The sequence below is a fragment of the Salvelinus alpinus genome, chromosome 30, assembly GCF_045679555.1.
Source record: "Salvelinus alpinus chromosome 30, SLU_Salpinus.1, whole genome shotgun sequence".
In the NCBI taxonomy this organism is placed as follows: domain Eukaryota; kingdom Metazoa; phylum Chordata; class Actinopteri; order Salmoniformes; family Salmonidae; genus Salvelinus; species Salvelinus alpinus.
In genome coordinates this window covers 10,128,900-10,145,643 of record NC_092115.1, presented here as the reverse complement: position 1 = coordinate 10,145,643, position 16,744 = coordinate 10,128,900, and the positions used below count along the sequence as shown (strand labels likewise).

The following is a 16,744-nucleotide window of genomic DNA, read 5'->3' as shown; positions in this document are numbered from 1 at the left end:
AACGAAATCTGAACTAGGCATCCCCTCCAAAGATGCAATTTGTCCAAGACTTCGTTGCGCAACGGTAGCGAGTCTGACTCCAGATCAGAAGGTTGCGTGTTCAAATCACGTCGTGGTCAGTATTTTTATGTGTGTAATCTCTGCTTTCTTTACTCAATGAATCAGCACTAGTACCAATGTGGCTTTACAGTACTAATCTCGCACGAAAACAAACAAACAAACCATGCTGCTTTACATGACAATTGTCTCTCACAAAGCCTGGCACACTGCAAATTCCTAAATCAGATGATGCTGTGTGATTGATAGACTTAAATCAGTCTTCGAACAGGGAGTTTAACTTTTTATGGTTTGGGGGCAGTATTTCGACGTCTGGATGAGAAGCGTGCCCCAAGTAAACTACCTGTTACTCAGGCCCGGAAGCTAGGATATGCATATAATGGGCAGATTTGGATAGAACACACTCTAAAGTTTCCAAAACTGTTAAAATTATGTCTGTGAGTATAACAGAACTGATATGGCAGGCGAAAACCTGAGGAAAATCCATCCAGGAAGTGTTTTTTTAAATTATTTTTATTATGACTATTTCTGTGTTTTGAATTTGGTGCTCTGCAATTTCACCGGATGTTGTCGAGGTGGGTTACTAGCAGAACACCTGCGCCGAGAGGTTAAACCTGGAGGTTCAGATTAAAAATGCTAAAGTCTTCAGACTAAGCTGTTTTGGCTCTGGGAGTGTATTGTCCACAGGTGAACATGTCATGGAAAGTCATAGAAAATGAGAGTGTAGAAAGACTTCCTAGTGAAGGAAGGAGAACAATTCCACCACGCCCGAACAGGGACTTGAACCCTGGACCCTCAGATTAAAAGTCTGATGCTCTACTGACTGAGCTATCCGGGCTCTGCAAATGCCTATTTTCATACACCTAACCTGCCGGGCAGAGGCACCTGCTTACGAGGGGGCATTGTCAGATGGTACATTTCCCCAGAGAACCAGGCCTCCATTCCAAATTATACAGTCAACGAAATCTGAACTAGGCATCCCCTCCAAAGATGCAATTTGTCCAAGACTTCGTGGCGCAACGGTAGTGCGTCTGACTCCAGATCAGAAGGTTGCTTGTTCAAATCACGTCGTGGTCAGTGTTTTTATGTGTGTAATCTCTGCTTTCTTTACTCAATGAATCAGCACTAGTACCAATGTGGCTTTACAGTACTAATCTCGCACGAAAACAAACAAACCAATGCTGCTTTACATGACAATTGTCTCTCACAAAGCCTGGCACACTGCAAATTCCTAAATCAGATGATGCTGTGTGATTGATAGACTTAAATCAGTCTTCGAACAGGGAGTTTAACTTTTTATGGCTTGGGGGCAGTATTTCGACGTCTGGATGAGAAGCGTGCCCCAAGTAAACTACCTGTTACTCAGGCCCGGGAACTAGGATATGCATATAATGGGCAGATTTGGATAGAACACACTCTAAAGTTTCCAAAACTGTTAAAATTATGTCTGTGAGTATAACAGAACTGATATGGCAGGCGAAAACCTGAGGAAAATCCATCCAGGAAGTGTTTTTTTAAATTATTTTTATTATGACTATTTCTGTGTTTTGAATTTGGTGCTCTGCAATTTCACCGGATGTTGTCGAGGTGGGTTACTAGCAGAACACCTGCGCCGAGAGGTTAAACCTGGAGGTTCAGATTAAAAATGCTAAAGTCTTCAGACTAAGCTGTTTTGGCTCTGGGAGTGTATTGTCCACAGGTGAACATGTCATGGAAAGTCATAGAAAATGAGAGTGTAGAAAGACTTCCTAGTGAAGGAAGGAGAACAATTCCACCACGCCCGAACAGGGACTTGAACCCTGGATCCTCAGATTAAAAGTCTGATGCTCTACTGACTGAGCTATCCGGGCTCTGCAAATGCCTATTTTCATACACCTAACCTGCCGGGCAGAGGCACCTGCTTACGAGGGGGCATTGTCAGATGGTACATTTCCCCAGAGAACCAGGCCTCCATTCCAAATTATACAGTCAACGAAATCTGAACTAGGCATCCCCTCCAAAGATGCAATTTGTCCAAGACTTCGTGGCGCAACGGTAGTGCGTCTGACTCCAGATCAGAAGGTTGCTTGTTCAAATCACGTCGTGGTCAGTGTTTTTATGTGTGTAATCTCTGCTTTCTTTACTCAATGAATCAGCACTAGTACCAATGTGGCTTTACAGTACTAATCTCGCACGAAAACAAACAAACCAATGCTGCTTTACATGACAATTGTCTCTCACAAAGCCTGGCACACTGCAAATTCCTAAATCAGATGATGCTGTGTGATTGATAGACTTAAATCAGTCTTCGAACAGGGAGTTTAACTTTTTATGGCTTGGGGGCAGTATTTCGACGTCTGGATGAGAAGCGTGCCCCAAGTAAACTACCTGTTACTCAGGCCCGGGAGCTAGGATATGCATATAATGGGCAGATTTGGATAGAACACACTCTAAAGTTTCCAAAACTGTTAAAATTATGTCTGTGAGTATAACAGAACTGATATGGCAGGTGAAAACCTGAGGAAAATCCATCCAGGAAGTGTTTTTTAAAATTATTTTTATTATGACTATTTCTGTGTTTTGAATTTGTTGCTCTGCAATTTCACCGGATGTTGTCGAGGTGGGTTACTAGCAGAACACCTGCGCCGAGAGGTTAAACCTGGAGGTTCAGATTAAAAATGCTAAAGTCTTCAGACTAAGCTGTTTTGGCTCTGGGAGTGTATTGTCCACAGGTGAACATGTCATGGAAAGTCATAGAAAATGATAGTGTAGAAAGACTTCCTAGTTAAGGAAGGAGAACAATTCCACCACGCCCGAACAGGGAATTGAACCCTGGACCCTCAGATTAAACGTCTGATGCTCTACCGACTGAGCTATCCGTGCTCTGCAAATGCCTATTTTCATACACCTAACTTGCCGGGCAGAGGCACCTGCTTACGAGGGGGCATTGTCAGATGGTACATTTCCCCAGAGAACCAGGCCTCCATTCCAAATTATACAGTCAACGAAATCTGAACTAGGCATCCCCTCCAAAGATGCAATTTGTCCAAGACTTCGTGCCTCAACGGTAGCGCGTCTGACTCCAGATCAGAAGGTTGCGTGTTCAAATCACGTCGTGGTCAGTATTTTTATGTGTGTAATCTCTGCTTTCTTTACTCAATGAATCAGCACTAGTACCAATGTGGCTTTACAGTACTAATCTCGCACGAAAACAAACAAACAAACCATGCTGCTTTACATGACAATTGTCTCTCACAAAGCCTGGCACACTGCAAATTCCTAAATCAGATGATGCTGTGTGATTGATAGACTTAAATCAGTCTTCGAACAGGGAGTTTAACTTTTTATGGTTTGGGGGCAGTATTTCGACGTCTGGATGAGAAGCGTGCCCCAAGTAAACTACCTGTTACTCAGGCCCGGAAGCTAGGATATGCATATAATGGGCAGATTTGGATAGAAAACACTCTAAAGTTTCCAAAACTGTTAAAATTATGTCTGTGAGTATAACAGAACTGATATGGCAGGCGAAAACCTGTTTTTATGTGTGTAATCTCTGCTTTCTTTACTCAATGAATCAGCACTAGTACCAATGTGGCTTTACAGTACTAATCTCGCACGAAAACAAACAAACCAATGCTGCTTTACATGACAATTGTCTCTCACAAAGCCTGGCACACTGCAAATTCCTAAATCAGATGATGCTGTGTGATTGATAGACTTAAATCAGTCTTCGAACAGGGAGTTTAACTTTTTATGGCTTGGGGGCAGTATTTCGACGTCTGGATGAGAAGCGTGCCCCAAGTAAACTACCTGTTACTCAGGCCCGGGAGCTAGGATATGCATATAATGGGCAGATTTGGATAGAACACACTCTAAAGTTTCCAAAACTGTTAAAATTATGTCTGTGAGTATAACAGAACTGATATGGCAGGTGAAAACCTGAGGAAAATCCATCCAGGAAGTGTTTTTTAAAATTATTTTTATTATGACTATTTCTGTGTTTTGAATTTGTTGCTCTGCAATTTCACCGGATGTTGTCGAGGTGGGTTACTAGCAGAACACCTGCGCCGAGAGGTTAAACCTGGAGGTTCAGATTAAAAATGCTAAAGTCTTCAGACTAAGCTGTTTTGGCTCTGGGAGTGTATTGTCCACAGGTGAACATGTCATGGAAAGTCATAGAAAATGATAGTGTAGAAAGACTTCCTAGTTAAGGAAGGAGAACAATTCCACCACGCCCGAACAGGGAATTGAACCCTGGACCCTCAGATTAAACGTCTGATGCTCTACCGACTGAGCTATCCGTGCTCTGCAAATGCCTATTTTCATACACCTAACTTGCCGGGCAGAGGCACCTGCTTACGAGGGGGCATTGTCAGATGGTACATTTCCCCAGAGAACCAGGCCTCCATTCCAAATTATACAGTCAACGAAATCTGAACTAGGCATCCCCTCCAAAGATGCAATTTGTCCAAGACTTCGTGCCTCAACGGTAGCGCGTCTGACTCCAGATCAGAAGGTTGCGTGTTCAAATCACGTCGTGGTCAGTATTTTTATGTGTGTAATCTCTGCTTTCTTTACTCAATGAATCAGCACTAGTACCAATGTGGCTTTACAGTACTAATCTCGCACGAAAACAAACAAACAAACCATGCTGCTTTACATGACAATTGTCTCTCACAAAGCCTGGCACACTGCAAATTCCTAAATCAGATGATGCTGTGTGATTGATAGACTTAAATCAGTCTTCGAACAGGGAGTTTAACTTTTTATGGTTTGGGGGCAGTATTTCGACGTCTGGATGAGAAGCGTGCCCCAAGTAAACTACCTGTTACTCAGGCCCGGAAGCTAGGATATGCATATAATGGGCAGATTTGGATAGAACACACTCTAAAGTTTCCAAAACTGTTAAAATTATGTCTGTGAGTATAACAGAACTGATATGGCAGGCGAAAACCTGTTTTTATGTGTGTAATCTCTGCTTTCTTTACTCAATGAATCAGCACTAGTACCAATGTGGCTTTACAGTACTAATCTCGCACGAAAACAAACAAACCAATGCTGCTTTACATGACAATTGTCTCTCACAAAGCCTGGCACACTGCAAATTCCTAAATCAGATGATGCTGTGTGATTGATAGACTTAAATCAGTCTTCGAACAGGGAGTTTAACTTTTTATGGCTTGGGGGCAGTATTTCGACGTCTGGATGAGAAGCGTGCCCCAAGTAAACGGCCTGTTACTCAGGCCCGGAAGCTAGGATATGCATATAATGGGCAGATTTGGATAGAACACACTCTAAAGTTTCCAAAACTGTTAAAATTATGTCTGTGAGTATAACAGAACTGATATGGCAGGCGAAAACCTGAGGAAAATCCATCCAGGAAGTGTTTTTTAAAATTATTTTTATTATGACTATTTCTGTGTTTTGAATTTGGTGCTCTGCAATTTCACCGGATGTTGTCGAGGTGGGTTACTAGCAGAACACCTGCGCCGAGAGGTTAAACCTGGAGGTTCAGATTAAAAATGCTAAAGTCTTCAGACTAAGCTGTTTTGGCTCTGGGAGTGTATTGTCCACAGGTGAACATGTCATGGAAAGTCATAGAAAATGAGAGTGTAGAAAGACTTCCTAGTGAAGGAAGGAGAACATTTCCACCACGCCCGAACAGGGACTTGAACCCTGGACCCTCAGATTAAAAGTCTGATGCTCTACTGACTGAGCTATCCGGGCTCTGCAAATGCCTATTTTCATACACCTAACCTGCCGGGCAGAGGCACCTGCTTACGAGGGGGCATTGTCAGATGGTACATTTCCCCAGAGAACCAGGCCTCCATTCCAAATTATACAGTCAACGAAATCTGAACTAGGCATCCCCTCCAAAGATGCAATTTGTCCAAGACTTCGTGGCGCAACGGTAGTGCGTCTGACTCCAGATCAGAAGGTTGCTTGTTCAAATCACGTCGTGGTCAGTGTTTTTATGTGTGTAATCTCTGCTTTCTTTACTCAATGAATCAGCACTAGTACCAATGTGGCTTTACAGTACTAATCTCGCACGAAAACAAACAAACCAATGCTGCTTTACATGACAATTGTCTCTCACAAAGCCTGGCACACTGCAAATTCCTAAATCAGATGATGCTGTGTGATTGATAGACTTAAATCAGTCTTCGAACAGGGAGTTTAACTTTTTATGGCTTGGGGGCAGTATTTCGACGTCTGGATGAGAAGCGTGCCCCAAGTAAACTACCTGTTACTCAGGCCCGGGAGCTAGGATATGCATATAATGGGCAGATTTGGATAGAACACACTCTAAAGTTTCCAAAACTGTTAAAATTATGTCTGTGAGTATAACAGAACTGATATGGCAGGCGAAAACCTGAGGAAAATCCATCCAGGAAGTGTTTTTTAAAATTATTTTTATTATGACTATTTCTGTGTTTTGAATTTGTTGCTCTGCAATTTCACCGGATGTTGTCGAGGTGGGTTACTAGCAGAACACCTGCGCCGAGAGGTTAAACCTGGAGGTTCAGATTAAAAATGCTAAAGTCTTCAGACTAAGCTGTTTTGGCTCTGGGAGTGTATTGTCCACAGGTGAACATGTCATGGAAAGTCATAGAAAATGATAGTGTAGAAAGACTTCCTAGTTAAGGAAGGAGAACAATTCCACCACGCCCTAACAGGGAATTGAACCCTGGACCCTCAGATTAAACGTCTGATGCTCTACCGACTGAGCTATCCGTGCTCTGCAAATGCCTATTTTCATACACCTAACCTGCCGGGCAGAGGCACCTGCTTACGAGGGGGCATTGTCAGATGGTACATTTCCCCAGAGAACCAGGCCTCCATTCCAAATTATACAGTCAACGAAATCTGAACTAGGCATCCCCTCCAAAGATGCAATTTGTCCAAGACTTCGTGCCTCAACGGTAGCGCGTCTGACTCCAGATCAGAAAGTTGCGTGTTCAAATCACGTCGTGGTCAGTATTTTTATGTGTGTAATCTCTGCTTTCTTTACTCAATGAATCAGCACTAGTACCAATGTGGCTTTACAGTACTAATCTCGCACGAAAACAAACAAACAAACCATGCTGCTTTACATGACAATTGTCTCTCACAAAGCCTGGCACACTGCAAATTCCTAAATCAGATGATGCTGTGTGATTGATAGACTTAAATCAGTCTTCGAAGAGGGAGTTTAACTTTTTATGGTTTGGGGGCAGTATTTCGACGTCTGGATGAGAAGCGTGCCCCAAGTAAACTACCTGTTACTCAGGCCCGGAAGCTAGGATATGCATATAATGGGCAGATTTGGATAGAAAACACTCTAAAGTTTCCAAAACTGTTAAAATTATGTCTGTGAGTATAACAGAACTGATATGGCAGGCGAAAACCTGTTTTTATGTGTGTAATCTCTGCTTTCTTTACTCAATGAATCAGCACTAGTACCAATGTGGCTTTACAGTACTAATCTCGCACGAAAACAAACAAACCAATGCTGCTTTACATGACAATTGTCTCTCACAAAGCCTGGCACACTGCAAATTCCTAAATCAGATGATGCTGTGTGATTGATAGACTTAAATCAGTCTTCGAACAGGGAGTTTAACTTTTTATGGCTTGGGGGCAGTATTTCGACGTCTGGATGAGAAGCGTGCCCCAAGTAAACTACCTGTTACTCAGGCCCGGGAGCTAGGATATGCATATAATGGGCAGATTTGGATAGAACACACTCTAAAGTTTCCAAAACTGTTAAAATTATGTCTGTGAGTATAACAGAACTGATATGGCAGGCGAAAACCTGAGGAAAATCCATCCAGGAAGTGTTTTTTAAAATTATTTTTATTATGACTATTTCTGTGTTTTGAATTTGTTGCTCTGCAATTTCACCGGATGTTGTCGAGGTGGGTTACTAGCAGAACACCTGCGCCGAGAGGTTAAACCTGGAGGTTCAGATTAAAAATGCTAAAGTCTTCAGACTAAGCTGTTTTGGCTCTGGGAGTGTATTGTCCACAGGTGAACATGTCATGGAAAGTCATAGAAAATGAGAGTGTAGAAAGACTTCCTAGTGAAGGAAGGAGAACATTTCCACCACGCCCGAACAGGGACTTGAACCCTGGACCCTCAGATTAAAAGTCTGATGCTCTACTGACTGAGCTATCCGGGCTCTGCAAATGCCTATTTTCATACACCTAACCTGCCGGGCAGAGGCACCTGCTTACGAGGGGGCATTGTCAGATGGTACATTTCCCCAGAGAACCAGGCCTCCATTCCAAATTATACAGTCAACGAAATCTGAACTAGGCATCCCCTCCAAAGACGCAATTTGTCCAAGACTTCGTGGCGCAACGGTAGTGCGTCTGACTCCAGATCAGAAGGTTGCTTGTTCAAATCACGTCGTGGTCAGTGTTTTTATGTGTGTAATCTCTGCTTTCTTTACTCAATGAATCAGCACTAGTACCAATGTGGCTTTACAGTACTAATCTCGCACGAAAACAAACAAACCAATGCTGCTTTACATGACAATTGTCTCTCACAAAGCCTGGCACACTGCAAATTCCTAAATCAGATGATGCTGTGTGATTGATAGACTTAAATCAGTCTTCGAACAGGGAGTTTAACTTTTTATGGCTTGGGGGCAGTATTTCGACGTCTGGATGAGAAGCGTGCCCCAAGTAAACTACCTGTTACTCAGGCCCGGGAGCTAGGATATGCATATAATGGGCAGATTTGGATAGAACACACTCTAAAGTTTCCAAAACTGTTAAAATTATGTCTGTGAGTATAACAGAACTGATATGGCAGGCGAAAACCTGAGGAAAATCCATCCAGGAAGTGTTTTTTAAAATTATTTTTATTATGACTATTTCTGTGTTTTGAATTTGTTGCTCTGCAATTTCACCGGATGTTGTCGAGGTGGGTTACTAGCAGAACACCTGCGCCGAGAGGTTAAACCTGGAGGTTCAGATTAAAAATGCTAAAGTCTTCAGACTAAGCTGTTTTGGCTCTGGGAGTGTATTGTCCACAGGTGAACATGTCATGGAAAGTCATAGAAAATGATAGTGTAGAAAGACTTCCTAGTTAAGGAAGGAGAACAATTCCACCACGCCCTAACAGGGAATTGAACCCTGGACCCTCAGATTAAACGTCTGATGCTCTACCGACTGAGCTATCCGTGCTCTGCAAATGCCTATTTTCATACACCTAACCTGCCGGGCAGAGGCACCTGCTTACGAGGGGGCATTGTCAGATGGTACATTTCCCCAGAGAACCAGGCCTCCATTCCAAATTATACAGTCAACGAAATCTGAACTAGGCATCCCCTCCAAAGATGCAATTTGTCCAAGACTTCGTGCCTCAACGGTAGCGCGTCTGACTCCAGATCAGAAAGTTGCGTGTTCAAATCACGTCGTGGTCAGTATTTTTATGTGTGTAATCTCTGCTTTCTTTACTCAATGAATCAGCACTAGTACCAATGTGGCTTTACAGTACTAATCTCGCACGAAAACAAACAAACAAACCATGCTGCTTTACATGACAATTGTCTCTCACAAAGCCTGGCACACTGCAAATTCCTAAATCAGATGATGCTGTGTGATTGATAGACTTAAATCAGTCTTCGAAGAGGGAGTTTAACTTTTTATGGTTTGGGGGCAGTATTTCGACGTCTGGATGAGAAGCGTGCCCCAAGTAAACTACCTGTTACTCAGGCCCGGAAGCTAGGATATGCATATAATGGGCAGATTTGGATAGAAAACACTCTAAAGTTTCCAAAACTGTTAAAATTATGTCTGTGAGTATAACAGAACTGATATGGCAGGCGAAAACCTGTTTTTATGTGTGTAATCTCTGCTTTCTTTACTCAATGAATCAGCACTAGTACCAATGTGGCTTTACAGTACTAATCTCGCACGAAAACAAACAAACCAATGCTGCTTTACATGACAATTGTCTCTCACAAAGCCTGGCACACTGCAAATTCCTAAATCAGATGATGCTGTGTGATTGATAGACTTAAATCAGTCTTCGAACAGGGAGTTTAACTTTTTATGGCTTGGGGGCAGTATTTCGACGTCTGGATGAGAAGCGTGCCCCAAGTAAACTACCTGTTACTCAAGCCCGGAAGCTAGGATATGCATATAATGGGCAGATTTGGATAGAACACACTCTAAAGTTTCCAAAACTGTTAAAATTATGTCTGTGAGTATAACAGAACTGATATGGCAGGCGAAAACCTGAGGAAAATCCATCCAGGAAGTGTTTTTTTAAATTATTTTTATTATGACTATTTCTGTGTTTTGAATTTGGTGCTCTGCAATTTCACCGGATGTTGTCGAGGTGGGTTACTAGCAGAACACCTGCGCCGAGAGGTTAAACCTGGAGGTTCAGATTAAAAATGCTAAAGTCTTCAGACTAAGCTGTTTTGGCTCTGGGAGTGTATTGTCCACAGGTGAACATGTCATGGAAAGTCATAGAAAATGATAGTGTAGAAAGACTTCCTAGTTAAGGAAGGAGAACATTTCCACCACGCCCAAACAGGGACTTGAACCCTGGACCCTCAGATTAAAAGTCTGATGCTCTACCGACTGAGCTATCCGGGCTCTGCAAATGCCTATTTTCATACACCTAACCTGCCGGGCAGAGGCACCTGCTTACGAGGGGGCATTGTCAGATGGTACATTTCCCCAGAGAACCAGGCCTCCATTCCAAATTATACAGTCAACGAAATCTGAACTAGGCATCCCCTCCAAAGATGCAATTTTTCCAAGACTTCGTGGCGCAACGGTAGCGCGTCTGACTCCAGATCAGAAGGTTGCGTGTTCAAATCACGTCGTGGTCAGTGTTTTTATGTGTGTAATCTCTGCTTTCTTTACTCAATGAATCAGCACTAGTACCAATGTGGCTTTACAGTACTAATCTCGCACGAAAACAAACAAACAAACCATGCTGCTTTACATGACAATTGTCTCTCACAAAGCCTGGCACACTGCAAATTCCTAAATCAGATGATGCTGTGTGATTGATAGACTTAAATCAGTCTTCGAACAGGGAGTTTAACTTTTTATGGTTTGGGGGCAGTATTTCGACGTCTGGATGAGAAGCGTGCCCCAAGTAAACTACCTGTTACTCAGGCCCGGAAGCTAGGATATGCATATAATGGGCAGATTTGGATAGAAAACACTCTAAAGTTTCCAAAACTGTTAAAATTATGTCTGTGAGTATAACAGAACTGATATGGCAGGCGAAAACCTGTTTTTATGTGTGTAATCTCTGCTTTCTTTACTCAATGAATCAGCACTAGTACCAATGTGGCTTTACAGTACTAATCTCGCACGAAAACAAACAAACCAATGCTGCTTTACATGACAATTGTCTCTCACAAAGCCTGGCACACTGCAAATTCCTAAATCAGATGATGCTGTGTGATTGATAGACTTAAATCAGTCTTCGAACAGGGAGTTTAACTTTTTATGGCTTGGGGGCAGTATTTCGACGTCTGGATGAGAAGCGTGCCCCAAGTAAACTACCTGTTACTCAGGCCCGGAAGCTAGGATATGCATATAATGGGCAGATTTGGATAGAAAACACTCTAAAGTTTCCAAAACTGTTAAAATTATGTCTGTGAGTATAACAGAACTGATATGGCAGGCGAAAACCTGTTTTTATGTGTGTAATCTCTGCTTTCTTTACTCAATGAATCAGCACTAGTACCAATGTGGCTTTACAGTACTAATCTCGCACGAAAACAAACAAACCAATGCTGCTTTACATGACAATTGTCTCTCACAAAGCCTGGCACACTGCAAATTCCTAAATCAGATGATGCTGTGTGATTGATAGACTTAAATCAGTCTTCGAACAGGGAGTTTAACTTTTTATGGCTTGGGGGCAGTATTTCGACGTCTGGATGAGAAGCGTGCCCCAAGTAAACTACCTGTTACTCAAGCCCGGAAGCTAGGATATGCATATAATGGGCAGATTTGGATAGAACACACTCTAAAGTTTCCAAAACTGTTAAAATTATGTCTGTGAGTATAACAGAACTGATATGGCAGGCGAAAACCTGAGGAAAATCCATCCAGGAAGTGTTTTTTTAAATTATTTTTATTATGACTATTTCTGTGTTTTGAATTTGGTGCTCTGCAATTTCACCGGATGTTGTCGAGGTGGGTTACTAGCAGAACACCTGCGCCGAGAGGTTAAACCTGGAGGTTCAGATTAAAAATGCTAAAGTCTTCAGACTAAGCTGTTTTGGCTCTGGGAGTGTATTGTCCACAGGTGAACATGTCATGGAAAGTCATAGAAAATGATAGTGTAGAAAGACTTCCTAGTTAAGGAAGGAGAACATTTCCACCACGCCCAAACAGGGACTTGAACCCTGGACCCTCAGATTAAAAGTCTGATGCTCTACCGACTGAGCTATCCGGGCTCTGCAAATGCCTATTTTCATACACCTAACCTGCCGGGCAGAGGCACCTGCTTACGAGGGGGCATTGTCAGATGGTACATTTCCCCAGAGAACCAGGCCTCCATTCCAAATTATACAGTCAACGAAATCTGAACTAGGCATCCCCTCCAAAGATGCAATTTTTCCAAGACTTCGTGGCGCAACGGTAGCGCGTCTGACTCCAGATCAGAAGGTTGCGTGTTCAAATCACGTCGTGGTCAGTGTTTTTATGTGTGTAATCTCTGCTTTCTTTACTCAATGAATCAGCACTAGTACCAATGTGGCTTTACAGTACTAATCTCGCACGAAAACAAACAAACAAACCATGCTGCTTTACATGACAATTGTCTCTCACAAAGCCTGGCACACTGCAAATTCCTAAATCAGATGATGCTGTGTGATTGATAGACTTAAATCAGTCTTCGAACAGGGAGTTTAACTTTTTATGGTTTGGGGGCAGTATTTCGACGTCTGGATGAGAAGCGTGCCCCAAGTAAACTACCTGTTACTCAGGCCCGGAAGCTAGGAATTGCATATAATGGGCAGATTTGGATAGAAAACACTCTAAAGTTTCCAAAACTGTTAAAATTATGTCTGTGAGTATAACAGAACTGATATGGCAGGCGAAAACCTGAGGAAAATCCATCCAGGAAGTGTTTTTTTAAATTATTTTTATTATGACTATTTCTGTGTTTTGAATTTGGTGCTCTGCAATTTCACCGGATGTTGTCGAGGTGGGTTACTAGCAGAACACCTGCGCCGAGAGGTTAAACCTGGAGGTTCAGATTAAAAATCCTAAAGTCTTCAGACTAAGCTGTTTTGGCTCTGGGAGTGTATTGTCCACAGGTGAACATGTCATGGAAAGTCATAGAAAATGATAGTGTAGAAAGACTTCCTAGTTAAGGAAGGAGAACATTTCCACCACGCCCGAACAGGGACTTGAACCCTGGACCCTCAGATTAAAAGTCTGATGCTCTACCGACTGAGCTATCCGTGCTCTGCAAATGCCTATTTTCATACACCTAACCTGCCGGGCAGAGGCACCTGCTTACGAGGGGGCATTGTCAGATGGTACATTTCCCCAGAGAACCAGGCCTCCATTCCAAATTATACAGTCAACGAAATCTGAACTAGGCATCCCCTCCAAAGATGCAATTTGTCCAAGACTTCGTGGCGCAACGGTAGCGCGTCTGACTCCAGATCAGAAGGTTGCGTGTTCAAATCACGTCGTGGTCAGTATTTTTATGTGTGTAATCTCTGCTTTCTTTACTCAATGAATCAGCACTAGTACCAATGTGGCTTTACAGTACTAATCTCGCACGAAAACAAACAAACAAACCATGCTGCTTTACATGACAATTGTCTCTCACAAAGCCTGGCACACTGCAAATTCCTAAATCAGATGATGCTGTGTGATTGATAGACTTAAATCAGTCTTCGAACAGGGAGTTTAACTTTTTATGGCTTGGGGGCAGTATTTCGACGTCTGGATGAGAAGCGTGCCCCAAGTAAACTACCTGTTACTCAAGCCCGGAAGCTAGGATATGCATATAATGGGCAGATTTGGATAGAACACACTCTAAAGTTTCCAAAACTGTTAAAATTATGTCTGTGAGTATAACAGAACTGATATGGCAGGCGAAAACCTGAGGAAAATCCATCCAGGAAGTGTTTTTTTAAATTATTTTTATTATGACTATTTCTGTGTTTTGAATTTGGTGCTCTGCAATTTCACCGGATGTTGTCGAGGTGGGTTACTAGCAGAACACCTGCGCCGAGAGGTTAAACCTGGAGGTTCAGATTAAAAATGCTAAAGTCTTCAGACTAAGCTGTTTTGGCTCTGGGAGTGTATTGTCCACAGGTGAACATGTCATGGAAAGTCATAGAAAATGATAGTGTAGAAAGACTTCCTAGTTAAGGAAGGAGAACATTTCCACCACGCCCAAACAGGGACTTGAACCCTGGACCCTCAGATTAAAAGTCTGATGCTCTACCGACTGAGCTATCCGGGCTCTGCAAATGCCTATTTTCATACACCTAACCTGCCGGGCAGAGGCACCTGCTTACGAGGGGGCATTGTCAGATGGTACATTTCCCCAGAGAACCAGGCCTCCATTCCAAATTATACAGTCAACGAAATCTGAACTAGGCATCCCCTCCAAAGATGCAATTTTTCCAAGACTTCGTGGCGCAACGGTAGCGCGTCTGACTCCAGATCAGAAGGTTGCGTGTTCAAATCACGTCGTGGTCAGTGTTTTTATGTGTGTAATCTCTGCTTTCTTTACTCAATGAATCAGCACTAGTACCAATGTGGCTTTACAGTACTAATCTCGCACGAAAACAAACAAACAAACCATGCTGCTTTACATGACAATTGTCTCTCACAAAGCCTGGCACACTGCAAATTCCTAAATCAGATGATGCTGTGTGATTGATAGACTTAAATCAGTCTTCGAACAGGGAGTTTAACTTTTTATGGTTTGGGGGCAGTATTTCGACGTCTGGATGAGAAGCGTGCCCCAAGTAAACTACCTGTTACTCAGGCCCGGAAGCTAGGATATGCATATAATGGGCAGATTTGGATAGAAAACACTCTAAAGTTTCCAAAACTGTTAAAATTATGTCTGTGAGTATAACAGAACTGATATGGCAGGCGAAAACCTGAGGAAAATCCATCCAGGAAGTGTTTTTTTAAATTATTTTTATTATGACTATTTCTGTGTTTTGAATTTGGTGCTCTGCAATTTCACCGGATGTTGTCGAGGTGGGTTACTAGCAGAACACCTGCGCCGAGAGGTTAAACCTGGAGGTTCAGATTAAAAATCCTAAAGTCTTCAGACTAAGCTGTTTTGGCTCTGGGAGTGTATTGTCCACAGGTGAACATGTCATGGAAAGTCATAGAAAATGATAGTGTAGAAAGACTTCCTAGTTAAGGAAGGAGAACATTTCCACCACGCCCGAACAGGGACTTGAACCCTGGACCCTCAGATTAAAAGTCTGATGCTCTACCGACTGAGCTATCCGTGCTCTGCAAATGCCTATTTTCATACACCTAACCTGCCGGGCAGAGGCACCTGCTTACGAGGGGGCATTGTCAGATGGTACATTTCCCCAGAGAACCAGGCCTCCATTCCAAATTATACAGTCAACGAAATCTGAACTAGGCATCCCCTCCAAAGATGCAATTTGTCCAAGACTTCGTGGCGCAACGGTAGCGCGTCTGACTCCAGATCAGAATGTTGCGTGTTCAAATCACGTCGTGGTCAGTATTTTTATGTGTGTAATCTCTGCTTTCTTTACTCAATGAATCAGCACTAGTACCAATGTGGCTTTACAGTACTAATCTCGCACGAAAACAAACAAACAAACCATGCTGCTTTACATGACAATTGTCTCTCACAAAGCCTGGCACACTGCAAATTCCTAAATCAGATGATGCTGTGTGATTGATAGACTTAAATCAGTCTTCGAACAGGGAGTTTAACTTTTTATGGTTTGGGGGCAGTATTTCGACGTCTGGATGAGAAGCGTGCCCCAAGTAAACTACCTGTTACTCAGGCCCGGAAGCTAGGATATGCATATAACTGGCAGATTTGGATAGAAAACACTCTAAAGTTTCCAAAACTGTTAAAATTATGTCTGTGAGTATAACAGAACTGATATGGCAGGCGAAAACCTGTTTTTATGTGTGTAATCTCTGCTTTCTTTACTCAATGAATCAGCACTAGTACCAATGTGGCTTTACAGTACTAATCTCGCACGAAAACAAACAAACCAATGCTGCTTTACATGACAATTGTCTCTCACAAAGCCTGGCACACTGCAAATTCCTAAATCAGATGATGCTGTGTGATTGATAGACTTAAATCAGTCTTCGAACAGGGAGTTTAACTTTTTATGGTTTGGGGGCAGTATTTCGACGTCTGGATGAGAAGCGTGCCCCAAGTAAACTACCTGTTACTCAGGCCCGGAAGCTAGGATATGCATATAATGGGCAGATTTGGATAGAACACACTCTAAAGTTTCCAAAACTGTTGAAATCATGTCTGTGAGTATAACAGAACTGATATGGCAGGCGAAAACCTGAGGAAAATCCATCCAGGAAGTGTTTTTTTAAATTATTTTTATTATGACTATTTCTGTGTTTTGAATTTGGTGCTCTGCAATTTCACCGGATGTTGTCGAGGTGGGTTACTAGCAGAACACCTGCGCCGAGAGGTTAAACCTGGAGGTTCAGATTAAAAATCCTAAAGTCTTCAGACTAAG

The 16,744-nt window shown here is 42.6% G+C and overlaps 3 non-coding genes across 3 annotated transcripts; all 3 read right to left on the bottom strand.

The window, feature by feature from the left end:
• Nucleotides 1–10,558: 10,558 nt before the first annotated feature.
• On the bottom strand, nt 10,559–10,631 carry trnak-uuu (transfer RNA lysine (anticodon UUU)). Its single transcript has one exon. It is a non-coding gene; the product is annotated as a tRNA-Lys (tRNA).
• A 1,756-nt stretch (nt 10,632–12,387) lies between these two features.
• trnak-uuu (transfer RNA lysine (anticodon UUU)) lies at nt 12,388–12,460 on the bottom strand. The gene has a single exon. It is a non-coding gene; the product is annotated as a tRNA-Lys (tRNA).
• A 1,957-nt stretch (nt 12,461–14,417) lies between these two features.
• Nucleotides 14,418–14,490, bottom strand: trnak-uuu (transfer RNA lysine (anticodon UUU)). Its single transcript has one exon. It is a non-coding gene; the product is annotated as a tRNA-Lys (tRNA).
• Between the last annotated feature and the right edge of the window lie 2,254 nt (nt 14,491–16,744).